At 44.7% G+C, this 25,043-nt stretch overlaps 1 long non-coding RNA gene and 1 pseudogene across 1 annotated transcript; one reads left to right on the plus strand and one right to left on the minus strand.

Annotated features, from left to right (window-relative positions):
• Positions 1-9,859: 9,859 nt before the first annotated feature.
• On the minus strand, positions 9,860-12,371 carry LOC140607461 (uncharacterized). Its single transcript, XR_012009468.1, has 2 exons — positions 12,257-12,371; positions 9,860-10,446 (listed from the first exon to the last, which is right to left on the minus strand). It is a non-coding gene; the product is annotated as an uncharacterized lncRNA (long non-coding RNA).
• A 4,857-nt stretch (positions 12,372-17,228) lies between these two features.
• Positions 17,229-17,331, plus strand: LOC140607638 (small nucleolar RNA SNORA70; annotated as a pseudogene).
• Positions 17,332-25,043: the final 7,712 nt, after the last annotated feature.

The following is a 25,043-nucleotide window of genomic DNA, read 5'->3' on the forward strand; positions in this document are numbered from 1 at the left end:
TCCTCCCTGGGTGAGCCCTACTTCAGGAGCTCTCAGACTGGCGGTGACAGGCAGGTAAACCAACATTGGACACTGAAGGTAGAAGACGGCCCTGCCGCAGGGCTGAGGGAAAAAAGTTAAAAAAATAAATAACCTACAGTGTGTTCCTGCTTTCGCTAAATGAAAACTAAACACACACAGACACAGAAAAAATCATTCCTTCAACAGATATTCATGGGAACTTTGTGTGCTGTTTCTCATCTAGCTACTAGGGAATACAGGGTGGAAAAAAAAAAGTAAGTCCCCACCTTTGTTGAACTTACATTCCAGAGAGAGAGATGGACCATAAATGAGTAAATCAGCAGTTGGCAATTTTTATTTCAAAGATGTTATTTATCTATTCATGAGAGACATAGAGAGAGAGGCAGAGACACAGGCAGAGGGAGAAGCAGGCTCCATGTAGGGAGCCTGATACAGGACTCCATCCCTGAACCCTGGGATCATCACCTGAGCCAAAGGCAGACTCTCAACCACTGAGCCACCCTGGTGCCCCAGCAGTTGGTAATTTTAAATAATAATACATGCTGTGACAAAAAAAAAAAAAAGAAGAAGAAGAAGATAGGGAGCATCACGGGAGCATCACTAGAGAAGACTCCTCCAGGAAGGTAGCATTTGTGGAAACTTAAGTATGAGGAGCTGGTCATGTGACCATAATGCCAAGATTGTTCCCGGCAGAAAAGACAGCCTGTGCAAAGGCCCTGAGGTGGGACAGAGCTTTTTGTGTTTGGAAGCCAGACAAAAGCCTGCTGTGTGAGTGGTGGGGGAGGGGAGAGTGAGGTCAGAGAGGAAAGCAGAGGCCAGAACTGCAAAGGTTTTCAGCTACAGTACAGAGTTTGGATTTTATGGGAAGGGAAGGATTTTAAGCTATGTATAGAAAAAGATCCGGGGTAACTCCTGTCATGCTCCGAACAGTGGTTATCACTGAGGAGAGAGGGTTGAGGGGGTGAAAGAGGAAGGGATAGGGTATCAGAGACAGCAAGACTAATGTCAGGTTAGGGAGGCATCAGGCTTCAGCCAAAAGTCTGGGGTGGGGGCGGGGTGGGGGTGGGGGGACGCAGTACCCAGACACCAGTGGGCAAGGGCCCTGGACAGGGAGATGAGGAGTAGCTGGAAGCTGGGTCCCGCCCCCAGGGACTCCACCAGCTTAGGGCAGGCAAGGAACCGGTGTCCCGGGACCCAAGCAGAGGGCCAGCTCTGCAGACTGGACGCTCACAGCAGAGAGGAGGAGGAGTTAGGTGAAGAGGTACTGGCCTCCGGGTTCCAGGAACGGGTTCTAGGAATCATTTCTACATGCATTTGTTCATTCAATGAGCACATATTAAACACTTGACAAAGTGTCAGGTGCACTCATGTCGTTGGAGAGGGAAGATCCTCTTGGACCCTATAGCACAGCGATTACAGCAGTGTAGACGTGACCAGCCCTACTCCCTGTGAGAGGAAGGTGGAGGGATAGAAGGGAATTCTGGGTAGAATTCCAGAGGGGCCAGGCACCCATGGGGCCTCTTACATTCCCATCTGACTCCTTCTGAGTCCAAATTCCAAATTCCCAGGAACAGGGCTCTCTGATTGGCTCAGCATGCCCCAATCCAACCAGCTGTGCCAACAAGAGCCAGAGTTCCTTGGATATGAGACTGTCCTGTGTGCGGGTCCTGGGTCACTAGAATGAGCAATGGGCTTAGAAGCAATGGTTGACATTGGGCTACTTCCTGTTCCTCAAACAGACTCTTATTTGCTGGCCCCTCAGCCTTTACTCATGCCTTCCCTCCACCTGGAACACTTTGCCCACGAATCTTTGTCCTTCGTGCACACCAAGGTTATTTGATTCCTCCAGTCCTCCAACTGGTTACCAAACCTCGTGCTCCAAACACTTGAGATGGCCCCATATGCCACCTTTTGCACCATGGCCACTGCCAAAGATTCACTCCTGGCCTGCCCAGGCTCTCCCCACACACCCTGATTTGGTCCTGCCTGGCCCCAAATTGCACTGGACACAACATCCTTCATGCCAGCCCTCACCCTGACCCCCGCCATGGTCAGGACTGATGCTTGAGCAAATTGAATTGGGGGAAGCCAATGCAAATTCTGAAGACCCAATCAGGCCTGGAAGCTCCTTCACTGGCAAAGACCGTTTGCCAGGCTTTTTCCTCAGCAAAACTTACTCCTTCTCTAGATTGAGAAAATTTCTCACCAGCCCAGCCTCCGAGACACCCCCACCCTAGGACCAGACATATTTAGCCAGCCTCTCCCAGCTGTCCCTCCATGGTTTCCCCCAGTTCCCCACTCTGGGGCTTGTCTCCTCTAAGACCTACCTCCTTCTAACACCTCATCTGGAACTCCCCCACCCCCTTCTGACACCTGCAAAACTTTTCAAATCAGAGATGAAAGAGTCCAAAAGCTCGGATGCTGAAGATAATAACCCTGCCCCGCCTCACCCCCTTTGGCAGAGTGGGTTGCACTTGGACTTTCCATTCTAAGCCCCATTAATTTTTTTCCCCTCTCTTCTTTTTCAAACACAGGGTAATTTAAACCCTCTTTTCACAGATGAGAGGCTTTTAACTTTGGCACTAGAACTTGGGTTTGATTTATTTTTTTTGATCCTCAGAATAGATTTTTCCCAGCCAGAGAGGAACCCCCTGATCCTCTGGGCCAAGCTGGAGCTCTTACAGAAGCAATTGCTCAGAGCCAGGGAGGAGAGGTGACCCATCCAAGGCCACACGGCATAGGTAGGGTGAGAACCCACATTTTTTGAGGCCCCTTGTGTGGATTTCTCTCTCACCCTCTGCTGCAGATGGTCATCTTTTATAACCTCCAGAAACTATTCACTTAAAGAGAAAAACAGGAGGTACTTGAATGAGCAAGTGTCACCTGAGAGAAAGCAGAAGCCATACATAGAGTGGCACGATTATGAGGCCAGTCCCTGGGTGACCCGCAGCACTAGAACCACGGCTACCTCCAGAGCTTCCTGAGCCCCAAGCAGGGCCTTGGGCTCTGAGAAATAGTGGCTCTGGTGCTTCTGCCTCCCCGACGCCTCGGCTAAGGCCGGGATCCCAGGATCTACCCTTGTTCTGGCTGCTGCCATAACAGAAGCCAAGCTGCACTGAGGGCTTGTTATGTGCCGGGCCCTTTGCATGATCATCATATCTGGCCCTCCCACGACGCCGTGAAGTCGGCACCATTCCACTAAGTCCACTCTACAGATAAAGAAACCATGGCTTAGAGGAACTGAGCAACTTGTTCCAGGTGACACAGCTGGCATATGGTAGATCTAGGACTGCAAGCTCTCTGGCCCCAGAGCCCATGCTCTTCCTAGTACTACCCTCAGATCCCATTTTTTAAAATCCCACAAACTGAGAAGGAGCCAGGTGGAGAGGGTCAGAGTAGGGTTGGGGGATCATTTCATCCACTAAAAAATAACTCTGTCACAAGTGCTAGGTCCGAGCAAGCCAGCAGACAGTTGAGCTCACTTCCAGTCAGAGTGGACCCCAGCCAGCAGCACCCACAGATCAGACGCTCACCTGGGGTCTGGTCTTTCTTCTTACCACGCAAATGCCTGCCCTACCTGTATGCACAGCCTAGTTACCCCAAGGCCAAAGCCCCTGGACGCCCCCAGAACAGGGTGTGGCCCTGGGCCACAGGGTCAGTGGCATCCATGTAGACTAGATGGAAACGCACTTCACCAGGAGCACAAAGGTCCCACCCCCATCCCAGAAAGTCCTGGATGAGTGGAGGAGGAAGGGGAGGAGGAGGAGGCTCTTGGTGGTAGCACAGTGAAGCTACTCTCCTGCAGGGCTTGGCTCTTAGGAGGATTGCCCACAGGATTGGAGCTCAGCCAGGGAGAAGCCCACAGTCCTGCACTGGCCACCAGGGACCTGTATGACCCAGGCCCTGTGACAACACCGACCTCATGTCCTACTTCTGGCCTCGCTGCTCACCCTCCCTGGCCGCATGGGCCACCTCACCATTCCTCAGACACCGCAGGCTCAGTTCCGCCTCTGGTCCTTTGCAAGTGCAGCTCCCTCTGCCCGCACACCCTGCAGACATCACATGGTCGGCTCACTTTCTTCTGGTCTTGACTCAAATATCATCTTCTCAGAGAGCACTCCCCCCACCCGCCCCAGCCACACCTGCTAGAATTGCGAGTCTGCCCCACCGTGGCCTAACCCCCCTTTCTTGCCTTTTCTCCTTAACGCCCCCAGACATCTAGTACAATATATTTCTCCCTAATGTATGTATGTGTCTGTTGGTCTGTCCCACACGCACTCTGTGAGGACAGGGATTTTGTCCAGCTTGCTTTATTCCCCAGAGTGTCTCACCGTGCCTGGCACAGGTGTGCACCATCACTGTATCTTTAACCTTCTGAAGGTGGGAGCCAGCGCCACCTGGGCCACAGTCTGGGTCGGCGTTCGGAAGCGATGAGAAGATGTCACATCCAGGCACCTGTAAAACCACCCCACTGCGAGAGCACGTGAGTGAGGGCAGTGGGAGCCAGGCCAGGCCAGGCAGGAAATCTCCGCTGGGTGGTCTCAATTATCAGAGTCATTACAGCCACACACTTCTCCCCACTGCAGCATATGCTTCTATTCAATCAGGGGGGGCCAGAGCAGCACGGAGGGTGTGAGTGGGAGGGAGGGAAATGAGAGAGGGAAAATTTAGAAAAAGATATTCAGAGTCAACAGGCAGCTAGAGACTGACGGGAAACCAGAGGGGGTGAGCGGGAGAGCTGGAGCTGCCTAGAATATCTCGCAATTGCTGGAACGCAGCACCTCATGCTGTTGGAATCCTTGCTGCACGGATCACACGTGTGGATGTGGATGCACCGGTCTCTCCTGCTGCGGGCAGGCTCTTTGAGGGGGGCCGGCGCTGCTCTCACTTTGCCCTCCCGCCGGCCTAGCTGGGGCCTGGCAGGCAGTAGCTGCCGGCAGCCTCTGAGGAGCAGACTTGGTTTGAATTGTGTTTAAGCAGCTGGGCCAGGGTGGGAGTCGGGAGGGGTGTGGGCTCCAACTGCTCTGCGCACCCCTCCCCACCGCCAGCAAGGTGGCAACGGAATGGCTCCCTACCCCCTGGAGACCTCCTTTGGGCACCCATGAAATAGAGAGCTGCACAGCTCTCTCTGGGTGTCTCGAGCTCTAACATTCTGGGGATTTGTAAGGGTTTGGTTCCACACTCCACAATCTACCTCCTGAGGGAGACAGCTGCTCCCTTTCCCCAGAGGGAAACTGAGTAACCACTAAAGAGATGTGGTGTATCTCCCCCACCCCTCCCAGCTGCCTACACCCTCTTTCTCCTGGTTGTGTACACCAGCTCTCTGGACCCCATTCTTTGCTTTATGGGGGGTCGCCGTCCACTCCATCCCACATGACCTCACTCGGGCCTGGGGCACCCCACCAGCTCTGCAGTCTCACCCCCTTCTCTCTCACTGTCACACCTCCCCCGGAGAGGCCATACCACTGCACAGCTCTGATCACCCCTCCTGCAGATCCTTCGATGATTCCCCACTGCCTCTGGGATGAGGCACAGGCCCTCACGGAGCTTTCACGGCCCTCCACGACTTAGTACACCTGCCTTTCCCAGCCTCAGCTCCCTCTTTCTGAGTCCAAATTCCAAATTCCAATTCCCTCTTTCATCCTCTGTTCTCCAGACCCTGTGCTATCCCCCCTCCGTGCTTTCGCTGACACTAGTCTCTCTCCTCAAGTGCCCTCCCATCCTGGTCACAACCACTCATCTTCCAGTGACCCGACCAGAAACCCTCCTCCCTCTCTCCATCAGACCTTCCCTGTCTCTCCCCACAGTTGGAACATTTGACCCAGCCCTGCCTTGGGCCCCTTGTCTGCCGTCGTCATGGCCATTATGGGAGGAGCATGACGGAACGATTTCTGACTGACCTTTGCAGGCTCCATGCACCAATTGGTGACCTACGCACTCCAGGGACCCCAAACGCTTGGTAGAATGGGATACCAGGGACCTAGCCCAGGGCTGAAGTCACCGCCAACACCGCAGGTCACATCCTGTTCCATCTAGGCTCCGGCTCTTAGGTGCCTTGACCGATTTTTGCCCCACAGTGATCCTGTGAGGCAGGTACTGTTACTACCCCTGACTTACAGATGAGAACATGAGGCTCAGGGGACCGCCCAAGGCCACAGAGCTGGGAGCAAAGCCGGGATTAGAGCCCAGAGGGTCCAGCAGCCTAGTGCACGTTCTTAGCAGCTGTACCTCCTTCAGGCCCTCCCCAAGCGCCTCGCCTGATCTAGCCCAGCTCCTCCACCCTCCCAGCCCTGCCTCTTCTCCATCAGGGGCCCAGGGAACCCGGCCTTGTCCAGGGTTGGGCAGGGCAGGGCTGGTTTCTTGGAGTCACACCTGTAATAGACAGTGGAGGGCAGAGCAGTTTGGATTATTGATCACAGACCCTGACCCCAGAAGAGGAGAGCAGAAGGCCTGCACAGAGCAGGAAGGTAAAAGGGTGCCCCTCACATCTGAATGAAATGAAAAATCATCATTGTCAGGTTGGGTTGTTGGTTGGGTTTTTTTTTGTTTGTTTCTTTTTTCAGTACAAAGCTCTAGGTATTTAGAAACATCTGAGTGATGGGCTGGCTGGTTCTGCTTTTCGTCCAGATGTTCAGCGTTCCCCAGGTTCAGCCTGGCAGTGGTTGCTGTAGAGACAGGTTCAAGTTGAGGAGGCCAGGGGATGATGGTGAGGGAGAAGCCGTGGCAGTCGCGCCTCATGGAACCTTCTGCCCCTCGGCTCACTCTGTGTTCACCACCTGCCCCCTCGGCTGGGAAAATTTGTTCTCTGTAACCCCCGCACACAGTCTCCAGGTTGCACGGAGCTAAGAGACATTGATGTTTATACAACATCTTCCGCTGGGAATCAGCCGGCCCGGCACAGAATTAGCTGGCGTCTTATGCTCCTGGATTATGCAGGTAGAGACTTTGATTGAATCTGGCAACCAGATTTATGAATCAGTCGATATTTATTGCAGGGAACAATCCATCTTCTTGTCTGGTATGTACACACAGAGCCCCACTCGGGGCACACCCGAGGCCTTGGTGCTAGATGTTGGAGTGGTCCCCGTGAACACATCTGAGGGAGGGGACAACGGAGAGGGAGCTGACACCAATCAGAAGGGAGACGAGATATAATGTGGGAAGCGTAACTGGGCAGGGGTGGCGGGGGGTGGCTACCATATCCATCCTGTGTTTGTCCAGGTCTGCCCTTCTCAACCCTCTCCCAATCCCCCCTACACCCTCTGACAACAAGTCAACTGACTGTTGCATTATTTGAAGCCAAACAGGATGTAGAACTGTGATAGAATGCATTCCAAAGTAAACGGAATGTGTGTGTGTGTGTGTGTGTGTGTGTGTGTGTGTGTGTCCTAATTACGCTTGCCTTCCTTCCTTGCCCACTCGCCCAATCTTTAAAGAAAATAGCAGCCTGAGCTCCCACGGTCAGTCTTGGGACGGACCAATCACAGAGCTGAGGGTGTAACTCCGCTGCCGAATGGCCAGGGAAAAGGCTGCTCAGGGTTCTCTCATTTTCGTACCTGCATTGAATGGCTAAACTGCTGCCGCCTGGGGTGGAACACCAGCCCCAAAGTTAAGGCAGAGGGGAACCCGAGTATCAATCCACCCAAAGGCGTTCAGCAATGTTTGAGTCCCAGGAGGGATGAGCTTCTTAGCCTAATTGGAAGGCTAGGAGTAAGGGGCAGGATTCCAGATGCGTGGGAAGGAAGAAAAGAGGACATTCTCTCCAAATCAACTTCTGCTGCCCCTTTCTCAGCTCTAACCCTGCCTTCTGCCCCAAACACTCACTCCTCTGTCCCTGTCTGCCAGGGTGACCCCCCTTTGGGAACTGTGCCAGCAGCCCACCCCGTCAGACCCTTCCCCAGGTAGAGTTTCTTGCAGGAAATACGAGGCACTAGGAGCACTGAGAAGGGACAACAGAAATATTTGAAGAAGCTTAATAGCTCCCCACAAATTACAGACGAGAGGCTCCCCAGCAGGAAAGTGAGAGATGCCTTGGCCGTTCTGTGTTTCACCAGCTTCCACACCACGGATCATGGAAGCTATTGAAGCAGTTGTGGAGGAGCTGAGGGGGAAGGGCTGAGTTGGGGATCAGGACCTGACACCTTCCCCATCCATTCACAAGGCCTGGGCCTGAGCTTGGGCAGGGGGCTGCTTTCTTGCCTTACAGAGATAGTGGGTCCCTGGGAGGCAGGGGCAAGGCAGCCGGAGAGGCAAAAGCAGCAGCTCAGAAACTAACCTCACAGATGGTACAGATGAGAAATGGGCTGGCCCAGCCCACCAGATGGGAGGAAAATGAGAAGCACCCAGAGGAGATAAAAGACAACTGCCCCCACCCAAGGGCCAGGGCACTCTTAACTAGCTCTCAACCTCTGGTCAATTACTTCACCCCCGAGAGCCCTATCAGACTTCCCCTGAGCTAGTCAAACAGGACAACACCCACAAACGGCTGGAATCTTCGTGGCTCCAAAGGACAGAATCACAACCCATGGGTAAATTTATAGGCAGTCAGGCTTCCATGCAGTATGTAGAAGAAGCTTTCTGTATTCAAAGTGTCCAGTAATGGAAGCAGTTAAGATAGTGATCGAGCACAATTCAAGCATTCAAGCACGGTTTGGATGACCATCTGTTGTAGAGTATAATTTCTGGACACTTTCATGCACTGGATGAGAATTTTGGCATAATCTGTTGGCTGCCTCCAACTCTTTATGATTCTATGATTCATTCATTTAGCAAATGTTTATTGGTTATCCGCTAGACCCAGCTTTGTCCCTAATGTGCTATGTGACTACCACTTTCCTCTCTAAAGCCAGTTTCTATACATAAAGTGAGGGTGTTGGGCCAGTGGACCTCTAAGGGCTCTTCCAGCCCTGACAGGCTGCCTTATTCTAAATCGAATTACAAGGAACTACAAAAGCCCACTCTGCTCCCCTGAGGCTCCTTTCTCCCGCTTCTTCCTGCACTCACCATAACTTAGCAGAGTTGGGACAAAATGAACTTCCCTGGCCTGGGATGCTCTGCGAAACAGATGGCCCTGTTGCCATGGAGACCAGGGGGATATTTGTCCTGGGGGGCTGGGATTGGGGGGTGGTGCATATCAGGCAGGGGTGATTTACTCCTGCAATAGCCCAGCCTGGAATCTACATGAATGTTAAACAGGAGTGGCTCTAGGCGTTCGCTCAGCCAGACAAATCAGAAACCACTTAAGATGAAAAGACCTAGACCATCTCTTCCCAGGGATGCCTGCTAAGCCCCCTCTCTGGCCCAGGAGATTTGACTCCATCTTCCCATGGGCAAAGCTGGAGGAACACAGAGCCTGTCCTGAAGGATGAGGGTATAGGCAGTTCAGGAAAGGACCCTCTGGGGACTGAGGGGGACTGACTTCTTGGGCTTGTTAGGAAAAAAAAGAATTCTGGCAATCAGCCCTGTGCAACCATGAGTGAGCTGCCTGCCCCAGGAGGGAGTGAGCTCCCCACCCCTGGAAGCATTCAAACTGGGCTGGGAAGATCCTTTGTCAGAGATGATCAGAACAACTTCCACATCAAGGAGGAGATCCTAAAGGTGACTCTTATAATTCTGAGAGTTCGTGAGAGCAGAGGCAGTGGGATGGGATGGTTAGGAGCATGTACCATTTGGAACTGGTGGACCTGGGCTCAGGTCCCAGCTCTGCATCTTACTTGCTGTGTGACCTTGAGCAAGTTAACTTTCTCTGAACGTCTATTTCCTCACCTGTGAAATGTGAGTCATACTACCAGCTTCATAGGATTTTTTTGGAGAAAGGATTAAAGTAAAACAAGGCATCTAAAGTGCTTAGAATAATATATTGCATATATTAAGTACCCAATAAGTGGCAGTTATCATTATTAGTCTGTAATGAGTAAACCTACGCAGGAATGAGAGCTCCCCAGCTGTCGGATTGGACTTTGTCAAGGTGCCTGGCTCCCGATCTACCATTCACTGTGTGATCGTGGGCAGATTTCTTTGAGCATAGTCTGACACACACAACGTTACATTAGTTTTAAGTGTATGACATGGTGATTCAACATCTCTATACATTATGCTGTGCTTACCACACGTGTAGCTACATCTGACATACTTCTTAAAAGGAAAAAAAAATCTGTGCCTCAGTTTCCTCATCTGTAAAATGAAGCTAATAATAGTCCTTATTATCTCACAGGATTATTGTGAGGGTTGAATTTACAATTCGTGTAAAGGGTTTAGAATAGAACCTAGCACAAAACAAGTATCCGGTAGCTGTGTGCTCACGTCATTGTCACCCAGCATCCCTGTCCCCAGCTTCAGCTCTAGGTCACCTTGCCAATGACTGGTTCTTCTTAGGACTTATTCAAAGATCCAGGGTTTCTGTTTGGGATTTTGTTCTTGTTGTTGCTGTTGGGAGGGTGAGAACATTTAAATTTTACTGTTAGCAAATTTCAGTTATACAACATTGTGTTATCAACTGTAGTCACCATGTAATACATTAGATCCTCAGATCTTATTGATCTTAAAACTGAAAGTTTGGTCCTCTTACCAACTTCTTTCTATCTCCCCCACTTCTCAGTCCCTGCCAACCACCTATTTACTCTTTATTTCTATGGGTTTGACTTTTTTTTTAGATTCCACATATGAGTGATAGCAAAGAGTATTTGTCTTTCTCTGTTTGGTTTCTTTCACTTACCATAATGCCCTATGTGAGGTGATAGATGTGTTATTTAACTTAGTGGGGGGAATCCCTTCACAACCTATATGCGTATTGCTTACACTTTAAATATCTTACAGTTTTGTCAATTATACATCAATAAAGCTGGGGTGGTAGGGAAAGACAAGACTTAATAAACGCTGGTGAGGATGTGGAGAAAATGAAACCTTTGTACACTCTTGGTGGGAATGTAAATTGGTGCAGCCACTATGGAAAATGGGATGGAGCGTCCTCACAAAATTAAGACTACCATATGATCCAGCAATCCTACTTCTGAGTATCCAACCAAAGGAAATGAAATCAGAATTTTGAAGAGATATTTGTACTCCCATGGTCACTGCAGCATTATTCACAGTTAGCAAGACATGGAAATAACCTAAGTGTCCACATATGGGTGAGTGGATAAGGAAGATATGGTATACACACACACACACACACACACACACACACACTAGAATATTACTCAGCCTTAAAAAAAGAATAAAATCTTATCATTTGTGGCAACATAGATAGAATTGGAGAACACTATCCTAAGTTAAATAAGTCAGACAGAAAAAATAAATAAATAAAAATAAATAAATAAATAAAGAAGTCAGACAGAGAAAGACAAATACTGTATGATATCACTTACACATGGAATTTTAAAAAGCCAAACCGGTAGAAACAGATTGTAGCATGATGGTTACCAGGGGCTGGGAGGTGGGGAAATGGGGAGATGTCGGTCAATGGCCTCAAACTTTCAGTTACAAGGAGAGCAAGCTCTGGATACCTGATATACAGCATGGTGACAACTGTATTATAGACTTGAAAGTTGCAAAAAGAATAGATCTTAAATGTTCTTGCCATAAAAAGGAAATGGTAATAATGTAAGGTGATGGAGGTGTTTACTAACCCTACTACAGTGATCATTTTACAATATATATCAGTATCAGATCATCATGTTATACATCTTAAACTTGCACAATATTATATGTAGATTAAATCTTAGTAAAGCTGAGGGGGTGGTGGGGAAACATAGATCAAGTGAGTGAATGAGCCAGGTATGAGATAAACAGGAAACCCTCATCAACAAGAAACATTTGTGAGAACCTGCTGCGTTTGGTGCCCTGTGCTAGCTGATAGGATGCAGAGCAGCTGCCTTTGCAGGGCTCATACTGAGTGTAAGCAACCAACACCTTCAGGAAGAAATGATCAAAGGGTCATGATATCCCTGATGGTATAACAAGCCAGGCTTCCTGGAAGAGGTGAAAGTTGCATGAGGCATAAAAGAAGGGTGGAAATTTGGCAAGTATCCAGAAATGGGGGTGGGGCTGGGGATGGAACATTCTGGAAAGGGGATCCATGAGAGCAAAGACCCAGGGTAGGAGTGCATGGCCTCTTGGGAAGACAGTGAAGGACACACAATGACAGGTGCCAGGGTTTCTCTACAGGGCATTTTTTGGTGAGGTCTCAACCTACCAGCGATAATGCTATGGACTCAAAATGCCTGGGGGCACTCACCTGGGCCTGAGTGAGCTGCCTGTAGACATCTCCCTTTGCGAAACCAACATTAGGACTCTCTTGTGGTTCTCATTACGATTGCAAGACACCCTGCAGCAACACCCATCAGGAAACTAAAAAAAATAAATAAATAAAAGGATTATTACTTACAAGACCTGGAAAGTAATTACACAGCACACCCAGGGTCACACAACGAGGTCACAGGTGGAGAGAGAGCCTGTCTGGATGGGGGTTCTGTTTTTATTGGGGTCAACGTTGGAGGTCGAGGGTTTCTCAGGCTCACTTGTTATTGGTGAATTTAAAATATACAGGTGGGAAAAAATAAATAAATAAAATATACAGGTGGGAATTTAAAGCACAGAGAAGAGAAAAGACAACTGGCCCAAATAGTTATCAAAATCAGTCATGATCTCTAAAACAAAGAAGCCCCAGTTGGAGGAGTTCATCTGGCTCTTTACCCAGCCTGTGGCCAGTAAATGTTTATTCCAGATAGTGAGATCGCAGTCTTTGAAGTGCATGCCTTGGTTATCAAAGCCAGCCCTTGAATTACAAGAAAGAAAGAAGAAAAAATTGTCAGGGCTTATACCACAGGAATCTTTGCCTGAAGCTGGCAAGAGAAGAGAATTAGGAGACGAGGTTCAAGTTTGCCAGGGAAGGCAGAGGTCTGGGTCCACTTCCTCCTAGTACTTGAGTGACCTTGAGCAAGTATGGTTCTAAGAGTCAGTTTTCTCATCCTTACTAAGAGGCTAATACATGCCCCTAAAAAGTAACAATAAGCTAACATTTATACAGCACCTGGAAGGCAGTGGCACTCAATCAATGGGAGCTATGGTTTGTCCTTTGAGGGATGAAGAGTAAGGGCAGCTTTTTCCTGATATATATTCTTTTAATTCCAGTATAGTTACCATACAGTGGTATATTAGTTTCAGGTGTACAATATAGTGATTCCATAAATATAATGACTTCCATAAATTACTCAGTGCTCATCACAATAACTGTACTCTTAATCCCTTTCACCTATTTCACCCATCCCCCCACCTCACTCCCCTCTGGCCACCATTTGTTTGTTCTCTGTCGTTGAGAGTCTGTTTCTTGGTTTGTCTCCTTTTTCCTCTGTTCTTTTGTTTCTTAAAGTTCACATATAAGTGATATCTATGGTATTTATATTTCTCTGACTGACTTAGCATTATATCCTGTAGATCCATCCATGTTGTTCAAATGGCAAGATTTCATTCTTTTTTATAGCTAATATTCCAGTGTGTGTGTGTGTGTGTGTGTGTGTGTGTACATCACATCTTCCTCATCCATTTATCTATCAAAGGACATTTGGGATGCTTCCATAATTTGGCTATTGTAGATAATGCTTCAATAAACAGAAGGGTGCACATATCTTTTCAAATTATTGTTTTCATATTCCTTCTACCCAGTAGTAGAATTACTGGATCATATGGTAAACTGTTTTTAATTTTTGAGGAGCCTCCATACTGTTTTCCACAGTGGTTGCACCAGTTTGCATTCCCACCAAAAGTGCATGAGGGTTCCTTTTCCTCCACATCCTTGCCAACACTTATTTTTTCTTGTGTTTTGGATTTTAGCCATTCTGACAGATATGAGGTGATATCTCATTGTGATTTTGATTTGCATTTCCCTGATGATGAGTGATGTTGAGCATCTTTTTGTATGTCTGTTGGCCATCTGTCTGCCTTCTTTGGAGAAATGTCTGTTAATGTCTTCTGCTCATTTTTAATTGGATCATTTGGTTATTTGGTGTTGAGTTGTATTAATTTCTTGATATATATTGGGATACTAACACTTTATCAGATATGTCATTTACAAATATCTTCTCCCATTCAGTAAGTTGTCTTGTTTTGTTGACTGTTTCCTTTGCTGAACAGAAGCTTTTTATTTTGATGTAGTTCCATTATCCCTAATATGTTTTAAGGAAATTAATGGTGGTAAGGAGAATGGATTGGAGTGGGGTAAGAGGAAAGTCCAAGAGCTAGATTTCAAGACAGTGGTTCATGGGGATCCCTGGGTAGCTCAGCGGTTTGGTACCTGCCTTTGGCCCAGGGCGCGATCCTGGAGTCCCGGGATCGAGTCCCGCGTCAGGCTCCCAGTATGGAGCCTGCTTCTCCCTCCTCCTGTATCTCTGCCTCTCTTTCTCTCTGTCTATCATAAATAAATTAATAATTGAAAAAAAGACAGTGGTTCATGAGTAATGTAATGCTGCTTCAAAATTTAGTGGCAACAACAGAGACTGATAGGAAGAAAAAGAAAAGGACCTAGCAGAGCAAAAGTTGGTAAATAATGAAGAGAAAAGACTCAGCAGTGATGTCACAGTTTTAAGAAAGGGGGGTACTAAGAAAATGGCAAAAGTGATGGGGAAAGGGTGAGTGGTTCCATATTGGAAACCCTGATCTTCAAAAAATGCAAATATTCTATATTCGGTCAACAATCATATGTTAAGCCTACAGTATGTCAGTCACTAGGAATATAAATATAAACAGACATGGTTCCTGCCCCAGGGACTTTATGGTATCAGTGCGGGAAACAAAGACATCAACAAATGCACGCAATGAAATAGATGCTTTTATCCACAGTATCAGTCCAAGGAGACCACAAAACAAGGAGGTGATTGATTTCATCAGACTGAAGTGAAAGAAGGAAGTTACTCAAGAACTATGTAAATATTCTCCAGGAAGACTGTGGGGGAAGACATGCTCCATATGGAGAGAAAGCATGAAGAAAATACCAGTGAGTGAAACATGACATGTTTTAGACTTGTGAGTCACTCTGATACTTGGAACTGTCAGATCCAGAGCTGAGGCTGGAGATGCCTAAAGACACCATGGCATGATCAGCAGTGTGGGCCATAATATGGAAAGAGGGAAAAATCAAGAAGAATGTTGTGTTGGGGGTGTTTGAACCCTAATGGGAGTTCAGGACATGGGTTTCCTGTCAGAGGAGAGTTCGAACAGGAAGAATCAAGACAATTCTTCCTTTAAGGTAGGAAGGAAGGAAGAAAGAGAAGATAAAGGCATGTTGAAGTAGAGAGTGGGAAACTGACTGGCCTAGGAGCTTCACCCTTGACTTCCAGAAAAGTCAGAGGCAAGAGCATTAGTTAAAACCAAAAAGTAGGGAGTAGGATAGGGGTCCATAGGTTGACAAAGGAAAAAAAGAGCAAAATGACTAATATCAGGCATGAAAGAGGGACTATTACTACATTTCCCACAGATATTAGAAGGGTAATAAGAACATTATGAACAACTTAGACAAATTGGACACATTCCTTGAAAAATACAAGTTACTAAAACTGACACAAGATAAAATAGAAAAATTTAAGTAGCCTTTATCTATCAAATAAAGTTAATTTGTTATAAAAAAAAAAAAAACCTTCCCACGGGCAAAATTCCATAACTGGATGGTTTCACTATGAATTTGATCAGAAATTTAAGGAAGAAATAATATCAATTCTATACAAACTCAGAAAATGGAGAAAAATGAACATTCCCAACTTGTTTTATGATGCTAGATTGACCCCGATACTAAAACCTGACAAAAATATTACAAAAAGAAAAAAAAAAGACAAATCAATATGCCTCATGAACATAATTTCTTAACAGATTATTAGCAAATAAAACCAGCAATACACAAAAATATATGTCATGACCAGGTAGGTTTATCCTAGGAATGTAGGATTATTTGAACAAACTCGTTAATGTAATACACTACATTAACAGCATAAAGAAGCAAAATGAATGTTTTTGTACGATCCAAAACCTGTTTATCATTTTTTAAAGTCTGAGCCAAGTAGAAAGAGAAGGCATTTCAGATAAAGTACCTCCATGAAAAACCTACAGCTAACACCATATTTAGTATAATTTAATACACATTTCCTCTAAGATGAGAAACAAAGCAAGGATGTCCACTCTCACTACATTTATTTAATATTCTAGTGGAGGTTTTGGCCAAGGCAATAAAGCAAGATAAAGAGTAAAAAGCACAAGGATCAGAAAGGAAGAATTAAAATTTTATGCACAGATGATGTGATTTTTAATCTCAACTAACCTACGAAATAGCAACTGGAATGAATAAAGGAATTTAACAAAGTCACGAGATAAAAAAGCAATACTCACAAATCAATTGTATTCCAACATACTAGCAGCAAAGCATTGGAAAAAGACATTTTTTTAATATTTTCATTTGCAATAAGGCCAAAAAGCATAGATACTTAGGAATAGATTCAACAAAAGATATATAAGAACTATGTACTAAAAACTGCTTTAAAAATACTGAGATAAGGAAGACTTAAATAAATGTTTTTGTATGGGAAGACTCAATATTGTTCAAATGTCAATTTTTTCGAATTTGATCTACAGGTGCAACACGATCCAAACCCCATTTTCCAGCAGACTTCATTTGTAAAAATTGATAGGTTTATCCTAAAAATTTTATGGAAATGCAAAGGACCTAGGATATTCAAGGCATCTTGATAAAGAAAAACAAAGGACTTAACACTACCTAACTTCAAGACTTGCTATAAAGCTGGTATACCATCTTCAAGACAGGATGGTAGTGTAAAGGGATACATATAGTTCAATGAAACAAAATAAAGAGCCCTGAAATAGACCCACGTGTAATATGATTATTTGATTTTCAATGAGGAGCCAAAGCGACTTAGATAAAGCAGTCTTTTCAACAGATGTGGTTGGCACAACTGGCTATCAATATGGAGAAACATGAACACTGATCCCTGTCTCACAAAATACACAAAATTTAATTTGAGATGAATGATAGATCTAAACATAAAAGCTAAAACTATAAAGCTTCTAGAATAAAACATAGGAGAATATCTTCATGATTTGCAAATGGGCGAAAGTTTCTTAGGCAGGAGGTAGAAAATAATCACCATCAAAGAAAGAATCATAATTTAGGTTTTATAAAAATTAAAAACTTCTCATCAAAAACCTAGTTGAGAAAATGATGGTGTGCAGTGACTGCGCACAGTGGCCTCCTCAGTAGTGTATGCAGCCAGTTGCTCAGAGAGGTTGTCCTAAGGTACCTTGGGACCATAATTTCCAGTGGACACGCATGTCGGACCTCATGATGTCCCCAGTCTAGGCTCCAGAAAAACTCATAACAGCCTTGGGGTGAGAGCAGGAAGGAGTGGTCAGGATTTCCTGGTATTCAAGGTGCCTTTGGAAACTTCAGGGCACAGTGGCCATGGTCCACACTGGCCAAGTCATCATGTCCATCTGCACCAGCTACAGAACAAGAAGCATGTGATTTAAGCCCTTCACAAGGCCAAGTTCAAGTTCCCTGGTGGCCAAATGACCCACATCTCCAAGAAGTGGGGCTTTACCAAGTTTAATACGGATGAATTTGAAAACATGGCACCTGAAAAAGTAGTTTATCCTGGATGGCTATGGGGTCAAATACATCCCTAATTGTGGGCCCTTTGGACAAATGCTAAGCCCTGCACTCCTGAGAGCTTCTACACTACTCCTCCTTATTCACGCCCACCAATAAATCCTACTTCCTATCGAAGAAAGAAAATGGATAACAAGTCAGAGTAGGAGGAAATACTTGCAAAAACATGTTCATTAGAAGAATTATATCAAGTATATATAAGGAACTAAAACACAATAAATACACAAACAACTTGATAAAGAAAAGGGCAAAATATTTGAACAGACACTTCAAAATAAGGTGGATATACTAAGTGTATGCCTGTCCTATGACCAGCAATTCCACTTATAGGTAATTACCCAAAAGAAAAGAAAACATACATCCACAAAAATGCTTGTACAAGAATATCCATGGAAGCTTCATTCATAGCAGCCTCTAACTGGAAACAACCCCACATAATGGGGGGAAATGGATAAACGAATTGTAACCACTATTCAGTGACACATAAGGAACAGAGTACTGACACATGCGACAAAATGGATGGATCCTGAAAACATGATGAGTACACAATATTTGGTTCCGTTTACATGAAATTCTGGAAAGGTTTTTTTTTTTTAAGGCAAACTGAATGTTTCTGCAAGATGAAACAATGATTGACTAGAAAGGGGCATGAACAGACTTCCTGTGTGATAGGAATGTTCCATATCTTAATCGGGATTTGAGTTACACATGTGTAAGCATTTGTCAAATCTTCTGGAAGAATATACTTATAATCTGTATATTTTACCATTTCACTGATACAAATTTCACACCCCCTGACACACACACACAAAGAATCACAAGCAAATACTGAATTCTGCTTAATGAGTGAAGATATTGATGGTCTGCATCTTACTTTAAAATATACCAAAAGCAAGATGTTTTGAAGGGTACATATAGAGATAGATCTTTGAAGGAGATAGAGCAAAATGTTCACATTTGTAGAATCTACATGCGGAGTACCCAATTATGAATACTCAACAATTCTTTTCATTTTTAAAATTTCATAATAAACCTTTGGGGAAAAGGGAGTCAAAGAGGGATGCAAAGCTGGTCAAGAATGGAAAAAAACTCATAACAGCCTTGGGGTGAGAGCAGGAAGAAGTGGTCAGTATTTCCTGGGTGAAATAAGGGTTCAGCTGGGGTTCTACAGCTCTTATGTGTCAGAAAGCCAGTCAACATGAGTCCCAGCAGTTCTGTCAACAGTCCAGCCAGCCTAATCACAACTATCCAATAGGACATCTGAGGGACAGCATGGTGCCATCATATCTCCCATTGAGAGTATCATCTCCATAGGACCAGAGGCTCCCCAGTACAGGGACTAGATATCCCCTATCAGACTAAGTGCTTACTTTAAATAGGTCCTAGGTCTTCCTCATCATACCAGGAGCTTCAATAGGCTAGAAATTATGTCTTTTCCATCAGCTTAGGAACTCTCTTAGGATGGGGACTAACTCTACCATCAGAAGGCCTCCTTGGATGTATCTGCCAATTTGATAGGGTCTTTTCAGAGGGCTGCCAGTGGTTTCCTATATTATCATGATTCCCAATTGGGTTGTGCAGGCTGAGTGCACTCAGCAGAGAGTGAGGGAGGAGTGATTGACAGTATCCAAGTAGGAACGCTCTAACTTCAATCATCCCAGAAGCCGGCACTCACATTTAGTCAGGGAAAAGCAACATTAATTCAGTGTAGTGATTGAGACTTTACACGCCCTAAAGTGAAGAAATTCTAACTTGAGGTTCCCCCAGCAACTGTAACTGGGCAACGTCACCCCCAGGCATTGGCAGCAGGTCACAGCGCTCAACAGCTTATTGGGCAGGTGGAAGCACATCCGCCTTCACACACCTGGGCTCACAGGAACTGAGGGTGGGGTGTGCCCAGATATCTAGAGAAAGGAAGATGGTACTGAGGCCCCAAGGAAGAACAAACAGGAAAAGAGATAGGGGGAAGAGCCAAAGTGTTTTCTCTGCTTCTTTTTTATAGAAGACTCCATGAGACAACTAGTACATCTCCCCCATATCTCATTTTCTCTCTTTCTATCTCTCTCTCTTACTCTCAATCTCTCTCTCTCATATCCCCCTTCCACACCGTGCATCTCGTGAATACACAGATACACAGCTTAAAGTGTGATTCATGTTCTCAAGGGTAAGTTCCCTAGCAATTGATGACACATTTGCAAGGGTTACATGATTGGATCCTAGACATTTGGCTAAGAAATGGAACAAACTTGGTTATTGGATCTTGTATAGATCTTGTATCTATTCAACTCTCATCCTTCAAGTCACTTTCTCCCAGAGCCTCCTCCACACTCTGGCCCCTATAAGTTTGATTAACTTCCAGATTTTCTTTAGGACTCAGTTTCTAATGTGATAATACAGCTTGTTTTTATTATTCTGGGTGAGATAGAAAGAGAGCCATTAAAGTAGGCCATGAGAACTAATCCCCCATTTTCTATGTCAGAGTTTTTCAAAGTGTCATCCTGTGTTGCTTCCAGCAATAGGAAACTAAATAACCTAAAAGGTCCTTCACTACAAAACTAGCTCCTGCAAAAACAGACTTAAATGCATTTCTAGGGTCAACATAAGTAAGAGAAATATGTAATGGTCTCGTCCATCCCCCCAAAATTTACTGAAACTAGGCCAGCAAGGCAACTCAAAAGACAGGTGTTGGAACAAGACAAGGATACAAGGATACTTACTTTCACCACTGCTATTTAACTGGTGGAGCAATTAGACAAGAAAAATAAATTAAAAACATCCATGTTGGAAAGCATGATGTAAAACTACCTCTGTTTATAGATAACATGATCCCATATATATAAATCCCAAATAACTCACAAGAAAGCTCTAGAACTAGCAATTCAGCAAAGTGGTAGGGTATAAGATCAGTTGTTTCTATACACCTGAAATATAGGAAAGGAATCCAAAAATGGCCAAAAGAAATTAAAGACCTAACTAAATGGACTCTTAAGGGAGCAAAATTTACCACCCCAAAACGTATATCTTTGGCATGGGGATTATTTTGAGCTGATTATGTTTTAAAAAATAGAAGACTCAAGAAGTTTTTCTTTATTGGCTCCCTTCTAACTGCCTGAAAGGAATTTAGACAGAGGAGCTGTTCCAGGAAGGGAGTTATCACCATAGATGACTACTGTATAATATGAACTAGGTGTGGTAGACAGGAAGGAACCTGACAAAGTCATGTTAAAATTCCTCTGTGTCCCATTGTTTCTGCACTACCCAGCAAATATTTGCTTACCAAACATTTACTCCTTTTCACCCTCCTGTGAGTTGTCTTCCTTCTCTTTGAAGTCCCAGACCTAAACACCCTTCTTAGCTTAGATGGCATATAAGTCTCAATTACCTGACTGCCTGGAGGTATCATATTCTTACAGAGCTCCTGTAGGTGCATGATTAAACTTTATTTTCTCATGTAATCTGTCTCATGTCAATTTAATTCTTAGATCAGCCATAAGAACCACAAAGGGAAGTGGAAAATTTTCCCTCCCCAACAAAACACATGCCATGTTCATAGGTAGGAAGACCATATTGTTAAGATGCCTATACTAACTGATGCAATGAAATCCTTATCAAAAACCAATAGCCTTTTTTTCTGAAATGGAGAAGCCAATTGTCAAATTCATGTGGAGTTATAAGGGGACCCTGAGCAGCCGAAACAATCTTGATAAATAATAACAAAGTCAGAGAACTCATATTGCCCCAGTATCAAAACTTACTACAAAGCCACAGAAAGCAAGAGTATGGTACTGGCATCAAAAGGTATTATCAAAAAATTGAAAAGACAACCCACAGAACGAGAGAAATTACTTGCAAATCATTTGGCCTCAGATATTGGAATATCCCACTAGAGTGTAAGCTGCCTAAAAGCGGGTATGTTTATCTGTTTTGTTTACTGCTGAATCCCCAACTTCTACAATGAAACTAGCACATAGTAGGCACTAAATATACTTGATGGATAGTCAGACATAAAAATAAAATGAATATGTATAAAATGTTTTAAAGGAAACTTGTATATTAAGATCTTTTAGGACCCTTGCCCAAGGTCACACAGCTAAAAAGTGGCAGAGTCCAGGACTCAGTCCAGGCGTGTCTGACACCAAAGCTGAGTCCTTAACCTCTGTGTTATTTTACTGCTTCCCCAGTAACCCAAGATAAACCAAGGTTTGGTTTTTGAGGGGAGACAGCAGAGTGGAAGTTTTCAGGCCATATCCAACTTGAGTTGTTTCTTAGTTAGGACTCCATCTGGACTCCTTCTCAACACCTACTTGCCTTTCGAAGAAAACATTTCCCAGGAAATGGGCACCCCATGTCTTTCCGTACATGTGAATAGAGTGGGAGGAAGGGAGGGAGAGTTGTTGAGGGTTTTTGTTTTTTTTGTTTTTTTTTTTTGGAAACTGTCCGGGGGATGTGGTGCTGCTACTGGTGGTGGCAACTGCTACAATCAGAGCTGTTTCGAAGCAAAGAACTAATTTACTGCATGAATGACTTTAGCTCAAAAGAAGAAATAAGGACGATCAGGAGTCCTAAGGGAGCAGAATAATAGGGTAATTTACACGGGGAGATGAGGGAGATGGGAGAAACATGCAGGGTAATTCTTCTATATAATCTTTATTTTATATTTTTGCCCTTTTTCCTTTTGCCTCTCTGGGGACAAAGCCTCAGCTCAGAGATGCTTCCTGGCCATCCCTGGGGTTGATATCTGAAAAAAAAACAAAAAATGAAAGGGCAAGGGAGAGGAGGCTTCTCAGGCTGAGGAAGAGAAGGTCAAAAGGTGGTTTCATGGTTGTTCTCTAAAGCCAGCTTCTACTGGAAGGATGGTCTGTGGGAGATTCCCATTAAGCCTTGTGATTGGTGAGGGATTACAAAAAGGATAGTTTCAGATGTCTAGCTGAGTGCTGTGTACAAAGAAGCTGTTATCTGTACCATCAGCTTGGGCTGGCCCCAAGCTAAGAGCTCACTATTACCCCTGTTATAGACTGAATGTATGTGTCCCCCCTAAATTCATATGTTGAAATCCTAACTTCCAGTGTAATGGTATTAGGAGGTGAGGCCTTCGGGATGTGATTAAGTCTATGGTAGAACCATCATGAATGAGATTAGTGCTCTTATAAAGGAGATGCTAGAGATCTCTCCCATCTCTTTCCACCATGTGAGGACATAAGAAGTGGGCAGTCTGCAACACAGAAGGGGATTCTTACCAGAACCCAACCAGGTTGGCATTCTGATCTCAAACATTCAACCTCCAAAACTGTGAGAAATAAGCTTCTACTGTTTATGAGTCACCCTGATCTATGGTAATTTATTGTAGTATCCCAATTTGACTGAGACCACCTCATATTCTTATTTTCCAGCACAGAGAAGATCAGAGCTGACAGGACTCTTGGATAGCATTTGGTCCAAGACACACATAATCTACACCAAGGAAACCACTAAGGCTTCAGTTGCAGATCTTACGTCAGTGCATATAAGCTATATAACCTTGGCCAGACCCTTAGAGCCTTGGGCTTTCTCACATGTAAAGTCAAGGTAGTCATCTTCTTCACTGACATTTGTGAGGATCAAATGAGATGGCGTCTGACAAAGCACTTTGTAAACTGCAAAGTACCATATGAAGATGAGGTATTGCTATTATTTGTCAATGAAGGAAACTGAGTCGCAGGTAAAGTGACATTGCAAAGTAAATGCGGATAAGAGCTTGAACATAAGTCACTCTCCAAAGACAATGTGGTGTAGTGATTAACAGTATAGACTTTGGAGCAGGCTGCTTGGTCTGCCATTTGCCACCTGTGGGACATTGGGTAAGTTAGTTAATATCCCTATGCTTCAATTCCCCATTTGTCAAATAGGGATAATAATAGTAGTGACCTCTGACCTCATAGAGTTGTGTAACTATATGTATTAATATATGTGAAGAATATAGAACATTGCCTGCAAATGGTATTTAGTAAGCACCAACTATCACTATCATTCAGGAAATACGGGCTAAACCCAGGAGACTTCAAATCATGTGGGGATCTGCCTTGTGGAACCTCTCAAAGATGGAAAATGAAGATGTGAGAGTCATGTTTAGCAATAGGTATTCAGGCTATTAGGCTGAGGTAGAGCTTCAAATCTCATAGAATCAAAAGGTCCTTCCTTGAAGTCAGGAGACCTAAGTTCTGGCCCCAGTTTGCCACCTAAGGTGATCTCTCTGAGGCCCAAGCATCTTATCCATAAAATGAAACTGACAATTCTTTCCCAACTTGTCCATACTATAGGGCTTTGATTACACCCTAGTGGAAAATCTCATAAACTATAAAGTTCTGTGACCATATTAAGATTATTTCTGACAGTATAGATCATTGAAATAACATTTGCGGGAGAGAAGAGGACTGGGAAAAGTACAACATTTCTTGCCTCTGAAAAATGCAAACAAGAGCCAACTTAGAGAATGTTGGGTTGCCATCCTTTCTGACAGTGGAAGGATATTCAGGGTCTTCTGTGGCATAAGCCTAGTCAGGGTCCACCCTAGAGTAGACACAAGGGAAATAGAACAGGATAAGTCAGCTACCTACTGCACACCTGCCTCCATATCCTACGACGTTCATACAGGGGAAACCAAACTAATTATATATCTCTACATCTTTCAAAGTCCCATATCAGATACCTCCCCTCCTTCAGAAGGGGGAAGTCCTCCAGAGATCCTCACCTATTCCCCCAGGATAGTTCTGCTGCTTACATAAATGTCTAACTCTCAATTAACTAAGTAACTAAGTAACTGAACACAGAGACATGGAAGGAAGCCACAGATAGACCTGAGTCACCAACAAAACAAAACTGTAGTCAATCCTCCATCACATATTATCAGATCACTATGAGTAAGGGGACAATGGACCCAGAGGTGCCTACTTCTCAGAAGGGGCTTGGAAAATGGGCAAGGGGTAATGCGTGTAATTACAGAAAGGAGTTAACCTTAGGATCATAAAGCTTGGAATGGGGATGGAGACAATGAGGTAGGGTATTCCAGTTAGGGCTTAAGTAGGGGCTTAGATACGACCCTCTAACATGGAATCACAGACATTCTCCCTCCACAAAAGAGGTCTCAATATACACTAATCACCTCTTCTACGTCCCTTTGTGAGAGTTAAGCACATCCCAGTTCTAAAGTATTTTAGCCACAGGTAATGCATTAGTTGGCCCCCAGATTATGACATGGCAATAGTCTTATTGTTCTGCATCTTCTATTACATCATCATTTATATGTTACCTTTACAACTCCCCCACCCACCAGATTGGGAACTCTTTGAGGGAAGAGATTGTGTTTAATTCACTTTATACC

This window comes from Canis lupus, chromosome 16, assembly GCF_048164855.1.
Source record: "Canis lupus baileyi chromosome 16, mCanLup2.hap1, whole genome shotgun sequence".
NCBI lineage: Eukaryota > Metazoa > Chordata > Mammalia > Carnivora > Canidae > Canis > Canis lupus.